Source organism: Monodelphis domestica, chromosome 8 (genome assembly GCF_027887165.1).
Source record: "Monodelphis domestica isolate mMonDom1 chromosome 8, mMonDom1.pri, whole genome shotgun sequence".
NCBI classification, from domain to species: Eukaryota; Metazoa; Chordata; class Mammalia; order Didelphimorphia; family Didelphidae; genus Monodelphis; species Monodelphis domestica.
The window spans coordinates 182344119-182360243 of NC_077234.1; the positions used below are offsets into that span (position 1 = coordinate 182344119).

At 36.3% G+C, this 16125-nt stretch overlaps 1 long non-coding RNA gene across 3 annotated transcripts in view; it reads left to right on the forward strand.

The window, feature by feature from the left end:
* Positions 1 to 15854, forward strand: part of LOC103100290 (uncharacterized) — a 32364-nt gene extending 16510 nt beyond the window's left edge. For all 3 annotated transcript variants that reach the window (XR_471330.3, XR_008914241.1, XR_008914242.1), the window contains 4 exons: positions 10134 to 10203; positions 12326 to 12404; positions 13491 to 13611; positions 15676 to 15854. This is a non-coding gene — a long non-coding RNA (uncharacterized LOC103100290). The remainder of the gene's footprint in view (positions 1 to 10133; positions 10204 to 12325; positions 12405 to 13490; positions 13612 to 15675) is intronic.
* Positions 15855 to 16125: the final 271 nt, after the last annotated feature.

A 16125-nucleotide genomic window follows, 5' to 3' on the forward strand; every position in this document is an offset into this window, starting at 1 on the left:
TTTGAACTCAAGAAAATTAGGACTTTCTGACTTTAAGTTCAGCACTTTATCTCTCTATCTACTCTGTCACATAGCTGATAAACACGCACACACACACACACACACACACACACAGCTCTCCTAATAATCAATGCTGTCTAAATATGGAATAAATTTCCAGACTCCTTAAGAAGGGGGAGAATGACCACTTGGTAGATGTGTAATAGTAGGAATTTCTTTCAAAAAAGGGTTGGACTTCAGAGTAGATGGCCACTAAAGTCCCTTCCAATACTAACATTTTGTGATTCTCATCACAGCTTTGTGAGACAGGAGCTACTATGGGAATGAGTATGTGTACGTATAAATAATATATATGACATTTGCAGCAAAGATGAAATTTCCTATGAATTAATTAACTCAGTTCAACAAACATTTCCTAAGTTCCCATTTTCTACATTACACTGAGTCAACTTTTAAGGGGAATCGAAAGAGAAACAAAATAATTTCTTCTCTTATGAAACTTATAATAGAAGGATAGAGTATGTATATAAATAATACAACAATAGAAATATAAAGAAGGAATTACATGGGCTCAAATATTGGCTCTACTACTAACTACCTATATAATCTTAGGTGAGTCACTCTGGCATCTTTTTTGTTCATCTGTAAAATGAAGGTGTTAGACTAGATGACTTCTTGGGTCTCATCCAGCGTTAAATCCTACAAGACTGTAAAACTATGTATATAGGAGAACAAGAGAAGTAAGAGCTTTAAATTGGGGTGGATCCTTTGAAAATAAATGGCTTAGGGAACAGAAAGGGCAAGGAAAGAAGATTTTATGGATAAGATAACACTGGAGCTGGGCCATAAAGGATCAGGAGAATGTGGTGGCCCAAAACTGGAAAACGAGGGGATGCCCATCAATTGGGGAATGGCTGAACAAACTGTGGTATATGTTGGTGATGGAATACTATTGTGCTCAAAGGAATAACAAAGTGGAGGAGTTCCATGGAGACTGGAACAATCTCCAGGAAGTGATGCAGAGCGAGAGGAGCAGAACCAGGAGAACATTGTACACAGAGACTAATACACTGTGGTATAATCGAACGTAATGGACTTCTCCATTAGGGGCGGTGTAATGTCCCTGAACAACTTTCAGGGATCCAGGAGAAAAAAAACACCATTCATAAGCAAAGGATAAACTATGGGAGTGGAAACACCGAGAAAAAGCAACTGCCTGAATACAGAGGTTGAGGGGACATGACAGAGGATAGACTTTAAATGAACACTCTAATGCAAATACTATCAACAAAGCAATGGGTTCAAATCAAGAAAACATCTAATGCCCAGTGGACTTACGCGTCGGCTATGGGGGGTGGGGGGGAGGAAAAGAAAATGATCTATGTCTTTAACGAATAATGCTTGGAAATGATCAAATAAAATATATTAAAAAAAAAAAAGGATCAGGAGAATTTCAGTGGGTAGGAATGTGAAAGACTTTGTAAGAAATAAAACTTGAGGAAGAGCATGATGATGCTAGAGAGTAAAATATGTACAAAATATGGGAAATAATATAGTATGCTTCGGGTCTGACCTATGTGGATGGGAATGGTATGAAATAAGCCTGCAAAATGAGATGGTGTCACATAACTAATAAAACAATAGATATATAAAGAGCAATAGATTTCAACTTATAAGACTTGGGTTCAAATATTGGCTATTGAAATAATGCAGGTATACCAGCCCAATTAATTAATCCATAAGCATTTTCAAGTGCTTTCTATGTGCCAAAAATAATCTTCCTACTATACAGGTCAGATGGCATAACTCTCCTGCTCAAAAACTTGTCAGTTGTTTTTATTACTTATAGGATAAAATGCAAATTTAAAAAAAATGAATATTTAGAGTTGTCCACAGTCTGTCTCTAGCTTCCATTTCCCCCTTTATGCCACTTCACTCCATATAATATGCTATGTGTTCCATGACTATCTTACTAGCTGTTCTCTCTCTAGCTGAAAGTGTTTCTCTCTCTTCTCAAATAATTCTATAACATCTCGTCTTGCTCTATCCTTTGTCACAAATATATTGTGCCAACCAGCTTGGGAAAGGAGGCACAAAAAATACTAAATAAAATAACATCTTAAAAATAGTCTAACTGGCAAAAGAAGCATAAAAATCCACTGAAGAAAATTTCTTAGATAGGAGAACTGGCCAAATGGGAAAAGGGCAACAGAACCTCACTGAAAAAAAATCCTTAAAAATTAAAATTGGGCAAGTGGAAATTGCTAATTTCATGAGACAAGAAACAGTAAATCAAAATCAAAAGAATGAAAATTAGAAAAATTTAAAATATCTCATTGGCAAAACAACAGACCTAGAAAATAGATGCAGGAGAGATAATTTAAGAGTTATTGACTACTTGAAAACCATAATTAAAAAAAGATCCTTCATATCATATTTCAAGAAATTATCAAGGAAAATTGCCCTTATATTATAGAATGTGGGGGTAAAATACAAACCGAAAGAATCTACCAATCACCTCCTGAAATAAATCCCCAAATAAAAACTTCAGAAATATTATAGTAAAAAATCAGTGTTACCATGACAAGGAGAAAATGTCACAAACAGTCACTAAGAAACAATTCTAATATAGTGGATAGAGCAACAGTCAGGATAACACAAGATTCAGCAGGTTTTATATGAAAGAATCATAGGGATTGGAATATGATATACCTCAAGGCAAAGGAGTTAAGATTACAACTAAGAACCCCTAGCCACAAAACTAAATAATCCTTCTGGGGAGAAATTTACATTTCATGAAATAGATGATTATTTAAAAATTCCTGATGAAAAGTTCAGGGCCGAATAGAAAATCTGATTTTCATATTGTTTTATATTCATTAACATAATTATAAAACATTTTACAGAAATAAAGTTAGATCCAAGAAGAGCCAATATAATTAAAACAACAATCCCACCTAAACTAATCTACTTATTCAATGCCATACCAATCTAATTGCCTAAAAATTATCTTGTTGAGTGAGAAAAAAGAATAAGATTCATTTAGAAGAACAAAAGGTTAAGGATAATGAGAGAATTAGTGAAAAAATGTAAAGAAACTGGATTATAAAGCAATAATTATCAGACCTATCTGGTACTGGCTAAGAAATAGAAGATAAGTGGAACAGAACAGAAATACAACAAATACTAGTAAAAGATTATAGTAACCTTGTATTTGACAAAGGTATAGATCCAGACTATTGGGATAAAAGAATTACTATTTCTTTAAAAATTGCTGGGACAACTGGAAAGTAGTTTGACAGAAACTAAGTATAGGCTAATATATTATACCATTCACTAAGAGAAGATCAAAATGGATACAAGATCTAGACATAAAAGGAGATATAAACAAATTAGAAGAATTGGGAATACATTACCTATCAGATTTATGAATAAGAGAGGAACTTATGAGTAAACAAGAGATACACAGCATTATAAGATGTAAAATGGATAATTTTGAATACCTTAAATTGAAAAAGTTTTGTATGAATAAAACAAATATCACCAAGATTAGAAGGAAAGCAGAAAAGTGGGAAAACGTTTTCATAGTAAGTCTTTTGGATAGAGGTCTCTTATCTAAAATATATAGAGAACTTTGTAAAATTTATAGGAATAAGAGGCATCCCACAATTTATTAATCCCATAAATTGATAAAAAAATATGAAGACAGTCGTTAGATGAAGAAATCAAAGCCATATGTAAGTATATGAAAAAATGTTCTAAATCAGTGATGGTGAACCTTTTAGAGACCAAGTGCTCAAACTGCACTCCCACACCACATATGAGCTGCCCACTTACTCCAGACAGGGGAGGAAGGAAGCTCTCCTATTGGACTGTTGGGCAGAGGGATGAATGAGGTGAGAAATGTCCTCAGGAACATTGGAGAAGGGGAGGGGAGCGACTCCTTCCAGCATGCATGCCATAGGTTCACCAACACAGATCTAAACCATTATTAATTAGGGAAATGCAAACCAAAACAATTTTGAAGTATCATCTCACTCCTATCAGATTGACTAAAATAACAAAAGAGAATGTCACATATTGGAGGAGTTGTGGAAAAATTGGGACAGTAGTACATTGTTGGTAGAACTTTGAACTGATCTAGCTATTTTGGAGAGCAATTTGGAATTTTGCCCAGAGCCCTATAAAACTGTGTATACCTCTAGACCCAATAATATTATTGCTGGGTCTATTACCTAAGGAGATCGATCAATAAGGAAAAGAATCTATATGCTCCAGCATATTCATAGCAGCTCTTTTTTTTATGTATTTTATTTGATCATTTCCAAGCATTATTCGTTAAAGACATAGATCATTTTCTTTTCCTCCCCCCCACCCCCCATAGCCGACGCGTAAGTCCACTGGGCATTAGATGTTTTCTTGATTTGAACCCATTGCTTTGTTGATAGTATTTGCATTAGAGTGTTCATTTGGAGTCTATCCTCTGTCATGTCCCCTCAACCTCTGTATTCAGGCAGTTGCTTTTTCTCGGTGTTTCCACTCCCATAGTTTATCCTTTGCTTATGAATGGTGTTTTTTTCTCCTGGATCCCTGCAAGTTGTTCAGGGACATTACACCGCCACTAATGGAGAAGTATATAGCAGCTCTTTTAATGATAGCAAAAAAAATGGAAACCAAAGGGTTTCATCAGTTGGGGAATGGCTAAACAAATTGTAGGATATGGTAGTCTGTGCCAGAAGAAATTATAAGCATATTTTCTTTAATTTTAGAAAGAGGTACATGAGATAATGAAGAGTGAAACAAGTAGAACCAAGAGAACATTATATATAGCTGTAGTTTTAATATTTTAAAATTAACTTGTCAATATTCATCTTCAGAAAATATACTGAAAAATGGAAACACAAAAGGTATCATCTTTGTATGCATATCTGTTTTCAGGATGATGCCTACTATGGGCTGGGGAGGGTAAAGAGAAGTTGAGATACCTAGAAATAAATTCTATTAATAAAAATGAAAATCTGATTTTCAAATATAAGACTCAAGAGAGGTATGAAAAGTAAATAGGAAAAAGAAAACACAAGAGATTCAAAAAAGTTTTAAACTATTTATGTTCCTTTATGGGAAGATGATACTTGTAACTCCTAAGTACTTTATCATTACTAGAACAGTTATAAGAAATAGACATAGAGAGCATGAGTATGAGTTAAAAAAAATAAAATTAAGGGATGAGAGAGGCATGAGCTGAGAGAAGGAAAAAGGAAGAGATAGAATGGAATAAATTATTTCACATAAAAGGTATGAAATAACTTTTTACAAAGTAGGGGAAGATGCAAGGTTGGCAGGCTATTCTTTTTTTTAATTATTTAATTAGGTGATTTGGAATATTTTCCATGGTTACAAGACTCATGTTCTTTCCCTCATCTCCCCCCAACCCCCTTCCTGTATCTGACATGCAATTCCACTGTGTTTAACATGTGTCTTTGATCAAGATGCATTTCCATATTATTAATATTTGCATTAGGGTGATCATTTATAGAGTCTACTTTCCCAGTCATAGCCCCATCAACCAATGTGATCAAGCAGGTGTTTTTCTTCTGTCCTTCCCCCCCCCCCCCCCCCCCCCAGTTCTTCCTCTGGATGTGGATAGTGTTCATTCTCATAAGTCCCTCCAAATAGGTCTGGATCACTGCATTGCCACTCATGGAGAAATCCATTAATTCGATTGTACCACAGTGTATCAGTCTCTGTGTACAATGTTTTCCTGGTTCTGCTCCTCTCACTCTGCATCACTTCCTGGAGGTCTTTCCAGTTCCCATGGAATTCCTTTGAGCACAATAGAATAGCATCACTAACATATACCACAATTTATTCAGCCATTCCCCAATTGAAGGGCATCCCCTCATTTTCCAATTTTTGGCAGGCTATTCTTGAACCTTACTCTCATCAGAATTGGCTCAAAGAGGTAATAATCTATAACCTCAGTTAAGTATAAAAATCTATCTTATATTACAGGGAAGTATAAAGGAGGGGATAAGTAAAGGAAAGGTTTATGGAAGCAAAGGCTGATAAAAAGGAAAGGCACATTGGAGGATTGGAGGAGAAGGTTGTTCAGAAGGAAAACAATTTTGAGGAGGGACAGCTTGAAAGAAGAGAGAGAGAGAGAGAGAGAGAGAGAGAGAGAGAGAGAGAGAGAGAGAGAGAGAGAGAGAGAGAGAGAGATGAGGGAGTGAGGGAGAAAAGCTAGATAAAAGGAAATACAGTTATCACAACTGTGAAAATTTTTTTAACAAACTTCTCTGATAAAGACCACATTTCTCAAAATATAAAGAACTGTGTCAAATTTATAAGAATCTTAGTCATTTCCCAAATGATAAATGGTCGAAGGATATGAACAGACAGTTTTTGGATGAGAAATCAAAGCAATCAATAAGTTATATGAAAAAAATGCTGGAAATCACTATTAGAAAAATACAAATTAAAACAACTTGGAGATACCGCCTCACAAACTTATAGGTGTGAAGTAGAACTTGGAAGTTTGTAATAATTTGCATTTCCCCTCTTCCCATTCCTTTTTATGGCTTGGATTTCCTCCTTTGATAAACTCCAGTACATATCCTTTTGCCTTGTATCTTTGGGGAATGTTTCTATAATTTTATATTTGTATAAATGCCTTAGATATGAAACTTTTACCATATAAACTTGCTGTAGACTTTTTCCCTTTAGTTAACTCCCATCTAATTTCAATCTCATTAGTTTAGTTTATATAAAACCTTTTCAATTTTATGTAATCAGAATTGTCCGTTTTATTTTCTCTGACCCTCTCTACCCCTTCTCTATAGATCATGATATCTTCTATACAGAGATCAGAGAGATATTTTCTTCTTTGCTCCACCAAGTTTTTTTATGCTGTGATCTTTTAGATCTATGAACCCCTCATTTTATAGATGGTGAGACTTAAGACCTGGAGAGGGCATATGGGATTTAAATGACATATGCAAAGTCACTTAGTCAGAAGCAGAGCTGAGATTTAAACCTGAACCCTTTCATCCCAAAATCTAGTTTCGCCACTGAAATGATCCCATTCTGCTCTGTGAATGAAAACATGTTGAGTAGTGAAGAATATTATCTGAGCATTGTAGATATGCCCACTCATCAGACTGATCATGTATTGGCAGCTTCTTCCAGATAAAATAGATTCTTTCACTTTGAGATAAGTAACTAACATACAGCTTTATTCTGAAATTATAAGCGACTGATCTATTTAAGGGAACGTTTTACATTTCAGACCTGCTAAGCAACAAGGTATATTGTTTGTACTCCAAAATGTCATTAATAGGACTTATTTCAGAGTACAAACCAGAGTTATCTAGGATACTATGGGAAGCTGTTTGGGGACCAAAATACTCCAGCCTTGCTGTTTTTTTTTTCATTTTTTTCCCCTTTAGCCAAAGCAATTTTCAATATTTGGAAAGCAACAGATCTATTTCCTTTTCCTAATGAGATTTTGGCTGTGCTTTGCAGTTACTTCATTCTCTTCTCCCTATTGCTTTAGTCGATTTCTAGAACTAAATAACGGTTCAGAGTAATATTAAGTGCAATGGAAATATAAGCAAGCTGTGCTTCAGTCAGAGGTCTGCTCCCAGGGGAAAGTGGATGCTCTCTCTCCCCTGTGAATCCCATTGGATTCCAGGCAGATGGCTCATCTCACAATGGCTGGCACATGTCCCGGATGGGGAAGATGCTGCTACATTACAATGTACGTGGTGAAACAGAACTTTACTTAGCCACGTTAGCCGATGTTAGGAATGTTACAAACTGATTCTTACTCTCTCTAGAGGAATGGTTCTAGGGACTTCTAGGAGAATAGGAACCACCACCACAAAATAAACCACGTTACTTCTTTGAAATATTCAGTATTGGGATGGGAAGCAAACCTAGGGTTTCCCCCCCAGTAGTTATTGTCATTCTTATACAAAAATAATGCTACTTTTTTCTATACCCACCATGTTTTATTCTGTGGGTTGGGTGTGGAAGCACCTCTCTTAATGGCCAGCCCATTTGTAGGAGAAGCCCGTGAAGAGTTTGCTAGTGTAGCCTTCAATTATTTTCCCTTTCTTTGGCATCACTATTATTCAAGGTTGAGAATGAACATTTGTGCGGTATGAGTCGTAGATTGTAGTGACAGGGTATCACGAGTTCATTGTGTGCATAATTCTATGTTATGAAAACCTTTCACCAAATTCTTAAATTGACTGATTTGAAATGAGCATTGATTGTATCATGCCTTAATCAGAACTTGCATGAGAACTTGCAATCATAAGAACTTGCAAAATTAGCATTAAGTATCCTTAAAGGGAAAGGAATGGAAATATAAGTTTTTGTTCTGCCTTTATTGTTCAATCCTGGCTTACATCATTTGCTATGTGACCTTGCCCAAGGGTTTCTTTCTGGCTTCTCCATAGAGCCTTACAATTATAGAATTGTAGAATTAGAAATGACATCAGTCTTTTAGTCCAACCCTCACATGAAACATTAATCCTCTAGGCAATCTTCTTGGTGTGGGGTCCCAGTTTTGCTAAGGTATGATCATTATTTTTTGGCGAGACTAAAAGAAATTGATTATTAAATCAGTTACTCCTTTAATGATCACTATTTCCCTATGTATTTATTAAATGTATTTATTTTGTAATTAAATATAAATTTATGTATATATGTATATATATGCATACATATATGTAAATAAATAAATGTAAAATTATTTGTGGTATAACATGAATAATACACAGAGTAAATTGTATTCTAGTACAACCCTAAATATATTTATAATAATATATTTATATGTATTTATAACATATATAATATATATAAAAGTAATTATTCATAGCAATTATACATTTGCAGTCAAATATGTTATCACTGTAATATATAAACATATGATAAAAAAAACCCCAGAGGCACAGTAGATTGAGAGCTAAATCTAGAGACAGGAGGTCTTGGGTTCAAATCTGTCCTCAAACATTTAGAGCTGTGTGACTTTGGACAAGTCACTTAACCCTCATTGCCTAGCTCTTACCACTGTTCTGTCTTAGTACCGATATACAGTATTGATTCTAAGATGGAGGTAAGGGTTTAAAAAATAGATGTTTTTTTGTGGGGATTGTGTTATAGAAAAGGGGATCCATTATTTTTTGTTTTAGGACTGTGGACCTTCCTGATGAGTAGAGAAAAATCATATTAAATAGAATTTGCTTGGTTGAAAAGAATAAAAACAATTTTTATTTTAAACTCAGTCAACATCACACAAATAATATATTCGTCTCTACCATAACTCACATTTATTTAGTGATAAGTTTTTGAAAGGGCTTTCCTCACCTGTGAGATAGGGAGTCTAAAGGTAGTATCTTACTTTAGGGGAACCGCAATTACATGGCAAGCAACCAGAATGAAGGTGTAGCATTTGGGAAAGGGATAGCGTCAAGGGAAAAGTTTTCTGAAGACAAATGAACCCTTCTGAAGGCAGAATAGAGGAAGGAAGACTCATCTAGGAGTAGGTCATTACATTGACTCTGGGCCACTATTGGCTAAGATGCTCAGTTGTTCTTTTTTCCTTATTTGACTTAAAGTCATGCATTATTACTGAAAAGCAGTAGAAAAAAAATAGTTTTCCAAAGATGTTAATAGAAGTTAAAACTAATAATCATTATATTAGATATAATTAGATATAATATTAGATATTAATTAATTAACAATATTAATAACAAAAACTAGAATTTCTATAGGGCTTTAAGGTTTGTAAATGTCGATACATGACTTATCTCTTTTGGTTCTTCCCTGTAAGGTAGGTGCAATTATCCTCATTCTACAGATGGGGATACAGGCTGAGAGGGTAAGTGAGTTGCTTCAGACTCACATCACTAATAAGTGTCTGGGGAAGAATTTGAATTCAGGTTTTCCCATCTCCAGTTTTAGGACTCTATTTCTCCACTACCTAGATAAGACAAGAACCAAAAGAACAGCAGGACAGAAAACATGATGGGGATTAGAATAAAAACGTGAGACACTAAGGATACCCCATTCTGTTTGAAGGTTTACTTTCCTACTTTGGATGGTGATCAATTGAAATTATTTTTCAGCTTATGTCCAAGCATTTACTGCCTTGATCATTATCATCCTGGGAGTCTTCGTTATCTATGTAACATACAGGTCAGTTTTTTAAAAGCATTTTTCAGAGTTATATTTGGGACTTGGAGTATAATGAAGTAATTGAGAATGATGATTCTGAAGTCTTTCCCACCCTGACTCAATGATCTTATTATCCCTCTGATTTCTGTAATCCTCTTTTCCCTGATGACCCACCTTCTCCTCTTCCTTACACTGCGATGGATTTTACAATATGGTAGGAAAAGTCCACCACTGTAATTCTCCACTGGTGCACCTATTTGTCAGATGGAATAGGATGGCGTGTCACATGTAAGAGTGTAATGGGAAAAGGGAAGTGTTGGGAGATGCTAAGGGCTGCTTCAGAATATGCACTCATGAGCCATAGATTTATGGACCTGAAGAAGCGCTGGACCAAGCTGAAGAAATCTTCCAAACGTGCCTGGTCTTCTCTCTTGTCCCTTACCAAAGCTCTTCCTCCAGTGACGTAGAGCAGTACAGATTTATTAAAGTGCTGGGCTTGCAATGCACATGATTTATCAGGAGCCATGTGACATTTGGGAAGGACTTTTGTTATGAAAGAAGTCAGGGGCACATCGCCAGGCGGGTTGCTCGGGTGGGCAGCAGCATCTCCATCTTGGTTAGACCGTACACGCTATCCGATTGGCTGCTCAGTTCTTGCTCTTTGAGGAGGAGGAGGAGGAATGCCTCCAACCGACATCCAGCATCCTGGCTGTCTTCTCTGTCATGACTCTAAGCATGATGCGGTTTGAGCAACACGAATGACGAGGTAAAACAGTGAGAAAAGCAGTGGTCCCTGAGCACGTTTGAGTCCCCACCCCAGCCCTGCCCGCTCTCTAGGATGTGTCTTCACTTCTCATCACCTTTGGGATGTCTGTGGCAAGAGGACTGGAGCGCTGGAGTGGGCTGGATTCCATGCACTGGACTCCGAGTCAATGCTCTGAATCCACGCTCTGTTAGCAAAGTGAGTGCAGCTTACTTGTCTACTTTTCCTCATATTCTATTCCAGAGGAGAAAGAGAAGTAGGACGGACCGGAAACGTCCAAAGAGAAACAGGGTGCAGCCTTGTTTTCCCCCAAAACCAAGCGTCTAGATTTCTGCTATTTATAATTGTTCTGAAGAAGTCACATTTCGTTGTCATAGCATTTTAGAAGAATGCCAAGCCTCTCCTTAGTTCAATCTTATTTAATAGATTAATAAGCGGAGGCTTACGTGTATTATGTGACAAAAAGCAGACTCTAAAGGTCTTGAAGATAAGGACTGTTTTTATTTTTGTGTTGGTGTCCCTGGCTCTTAGAGTTGTCAAGGATAGAGCAGGTATTTAATAAGTGCATGTTGCATTCTAGAGAACATAAACTCTTTGAGCTCAGGGGCTGTTAGCAGTACCTAACTCATAGTAGCACTTTATTTTGGGTGGGCAGGTGGGGATGTGGCTTGATCATTTTTTGAATTTGATTGAAAAAATTAGTCAGCAAAATTGAAATGGGAACTCAGTTCTTTTGTCTCCCAATCTGGGGATCTTTTCATTATACTCGGCTGTTGCTATTGCTCTGATGACTTTAAATCATGGTGAGAAAATAGTCCATTTTATTCAGTTATTGATTTTAAGTCTGTAAAGAAAATAAAAATTCTAAATCATAGAGTTAATGTCTCAGTATTTGATGGATAAATGAGGAGATGGATTGGTAACCTTTTGAGGTTTCTAATGTCTGATTCCTATGATTGAAATAAGAAATACTATTTTTATCAGAGTTGTACAAATGATGAAGGGAGCAGATCAAATCAAAAGAAGAAATTGAGTCCTGAGAGTTCCACAGTGAGTCACAAGACTTACTGAAGGCATTTTTATTCTGTATAGAAATCATAGAGTTCTAGAATTTCAGTTCTGAAAGGTCCTTATAGGTCATTTAGCTCCCCAAAGCATCAGCCTCTGCTACTATAGTCCTTGTGAGTGGTAGATACCATGGTTTGGATAAAAAATGAACTAGATGAGAGAATTAATAGATATACTGGTTTGGCCAACCTAATTGATCCCTCTCCTAAAATGCAGCCTCTATGATTATAAAATATAAATTCTACTCTCAACTTCTTTTCCCTTTTATTTTATTCCCTTGATGTAACAACCATTTTGGTGCCAACCCATAAGCATGACTAATGGAACCAAAGAGAAGAACGAACAAGACCCAACAGTAAGAAATTGAATCATTAGATGCCTGAAGAAGAAGGTACTAAATTTATCTGTATATAAATTATAGAGGCCTAGAATTTCAATGTTTACAGGATCCTTATTGATCTCAAGCCCTCCCCAATGTATGAATCCCCTCCACACCATAATCTCTGTGAATAGTAGACATTATGACTGATCAGAAGTAAAAATAGTAGCTAGAAAAGCAAACTGATAGATAATAATAGTTTTTTCAACAAACATGATAATTCTGTTTGTAAATCTGGACAACAGTCTAATTGCTTGCTTTCTTTTTCTCCCTGTCTTTGTCTGTCTCTGTTGCTCTTTCTCATTCTCTCCTAAAATGGGAGGTCTACTGCTATAGAGTGGTAAATTTAATTTTCTACTTCTTTCCCTTCACTATAAAAACCCAGTATGATAATAAAATGGAGAATGGAGCTCCATATGATTTAGTATTTATATGCATAACTCCCCTCCCTCACACACCCCCTTCCCTTTTAACAAAAATTGATCCTTTCCCTCCAATGTTGCTGCTTTTGAATACAAAGCTCTTCTTGATGTTTTTAAACCCTTACCTCTGTCTTAAAACCTTAGACCTTTTGCTTTCCCCTCTAATTCTAGTAACCTCTCAAAGGTCCAAATGTATGAGGAGAGCAAGCCCTTCATCGTTCTTTCTAGATATTTTTTAATGAGGATGAAAATACACCAGTGACATATTATTATTTTTGCTTAAATTCAAATGAATGCTTCCGTTACCTGATGTGCTGATTTTGACATTGGGTGGTGACTTAACCATTAGCAATGCAGCAGCAGTAGATGACTTCTAAAATGACTTATTTTGAACTTTGCTTTTGGTCTCCTGGTCCTGCCATTATGTAGGAGAGGTAAGAGAGGACTCCATGGTTACAAGCTAAGGAGAAGGAAGCATGGTGGATAGGAATCCCCACATTCTGTGGACATTCACTACCTTTCACCTTGGCTCTTCCCTTTTTTGCTTTACTTCCTAATTTGACCTAATCTCTGGGATTTCCAATGTCCTTAACCACCGGTGCCCCACTACTTATGAATAGCACTCTGCAGACCTAGTCCTTGTATCTTCATCTTGGTCTCCTGTGTTCATTTATAGCTCTGTACCAAAATAGCCCCATTGTCCAATCATATCAACTAAAATGAATGAGATTAAAACTCTGCACGCTGAAAATATTTAGTCTAGAGAAGACTGAAGAGACCCTGAATACTTGGAAATGGTAAGTACCCTATGTTTCATAGAATGCACACAGATGCACACATTTTTCCCCCTAGAATAATACACTCTGCCTGGATCCTGATCTCTCAGAAGTTCTCATCTTTCCTGCTGGTGAAATATTCCAGGATAATACCTTAACCAAAAGAAGCTTTCTCTGAGGTCTGCAGATGGCCTGATGGCCTGATGTCCTTTTGCTTTCTTAAATACTTCTCGTTTTAGGATGTTGCTTTAGTAGTTATTTATACCTCATGTGACATTCTCCATTTTCCATCCCCCAAATACTTAACATTTAGATTTTTTATAATATTATTTATAGCTGAAAGAAACTTGAGTTCAATTTTTTTTTGATGCTCTACTTTTCTAATAGGATTGATCTAATATCCAAAGTAGCTGTATACTTTGGCATCCTCCTCCTCCTACGCCTCCCCCTTTTTTCCCTCTCCTTATTTATTTGTTTGTTTTTCCCTCCTTCCTTCCTTCCTTCCTTCCTTCCTTCCTTCCTTCCTTCCTTCCTTCCTTCCTTCCTTCCTTCCTTCCTTCCTTCCTTCCTTCCTTCCTTCCTTCCTTCCTTCCTTCCTTCCTTCCTTCCTTCCTTCTTTCCTTCCTTCCTTCCTTCCTTCCTTCTTTCTTTCTTTCTTTCTTTCTTTCTTTCTTTCTTTCTTTCTTTCTTTCTTTCTTTCTTTCTTTCTTTCTTTCTTTCTTTCTTTCTTTCTTTCTTTCTTTCTTTCTTTCTTTCTTTCTTTCTTTCTTTCTTTCTTTCTTTCTTTCTTTCTTTCTTTCTTTCTTTCTTTCTTTCTTTCTTTCTTTCTTTCTTTCTTTCTTTCTTTCTCTCTTTCTCTCTCTCTCTCTCTCTCTCTCTCTCTCTCTCTCTCTCTCTCTTTCTTTCTTTCTTTCTTTCTTTCTTTCTTTCTTTCTTTCTTTCTTTCTTTCTTTCTTTCTTTCTTTCTTTCTTTCTTTCTTTCTTCTCTTTCCCTTCCTCCTCCCACTCCTCCTTCTCCCTTCTCCTCCTCCTCCTCTGTCTCCTTCTCCATCTCCTCCTCCTCCTCCCCTCCCCCTCATCATTCTGATTCTTGTTTTTTTCTTCTTCCCCCTCTTACCTTCCATCTCAGAATCAATATTGTGTATTGATTCCAAGGCAGAAGAGCAGAAAGGGCTAGACAATGGTGATTATGTGACTTGCCCAGGGTTACACAGCTAGGAAGTATTTTAAACCCAGGAACTCCCATCTCCAGGCCTGGCTCTCTATCCACTGAGCTACTTTCCTACTCCCAACCCTATACTTCTTGACTGATATTTTGAATCTATGGTGTTCTTTGTATAGCAGATGATTCCTTTCTCCAAGCTAATTTATAGTGGATAATGTGATGGAGTTGGAATCAGGAAGACTCACTAGCTATATGACCTTAGATAAGTCACTTCTATATGCTTCAATTTCCTCATCTATAAAATGGGGATAATAATAGCATTCACAGAGTTGCTGGGAAAATCAAATAAACTAACATTTGTAAGGCATTTTGCAAATCTTAAATCACTAAAATTAACTAATATGATCATTCAATATTAATTTTAAAATGTTAATGTTAAATAAAAAGTAGCTCTGTTTGATATCTGCTCCATGGTTTAATGGATCAAGGTCTCTGTTAATACAACAACAATAAATATGTTCTGACATTTCTCCTGAACCCAAGGTCTTGAATCCATTTTTTGCTCCAAGGGAAATCCATACAAAATCTTTTCTAAGTAACAGTGATTAAAAGAAAGGAATCAGTTTCCATTCCATTTTTACATGGCTTAATTCTCAGCTATAAAGCCACCACTACCTAAACCCTCTGTTACCTTTCAAATAAAACATATAAGGTTGTGTCTGAAGGGGGAGGAGGGTAGAAAGGGCAAAAAGAACCTAATATGTTCCCACAAAGAAGCTGGCAATACTCCAGATGTGTATCATATTTCTTGGTTAATGACATATTTACCTCTTCTGGCAGAGAGATGTTTCTAAGACTTGATGAAATCTTGGTTTGTTGAGTATTGTGATTGAAAATTTGCTTTTGCTTCTTTTTGTTAGCATCTAGTTACATTGACAATGCCAATGTAAGAAGAGGAAGAGGTGGACTAAGGAGCTCAATAAAACCAAGGAAGAAATAATGTGGAGATGATTAAGAGACATTTTCTTTGGTTGGTCAGGTTCCATTATTTTGTATGATGGATCTATCACTTCACTTAGTAAAAAGAATATAAATGTTATTTTCCATTGTGCTATTTGTGATATATTTTCTTGTTCAGTTTTATCTATTTTTTGTAGATGGAGGAATAATGGGAGGGAGAGAGGAAAGGAGAAATGGAAGAAAATGGAGAAGAGAGAGACACATAGAGACAGAGGGACAGAGACAGAGACAGAGAGATAGAGACAGAGACATAAGAGAAGGGGAGAGAGAGGGAGAGAGAGAAGGAGGGAGGGAGGGAGGGAGATACATGCATACACAGAAATGAAAAAAAAAACTTAAGTGCTTACTGT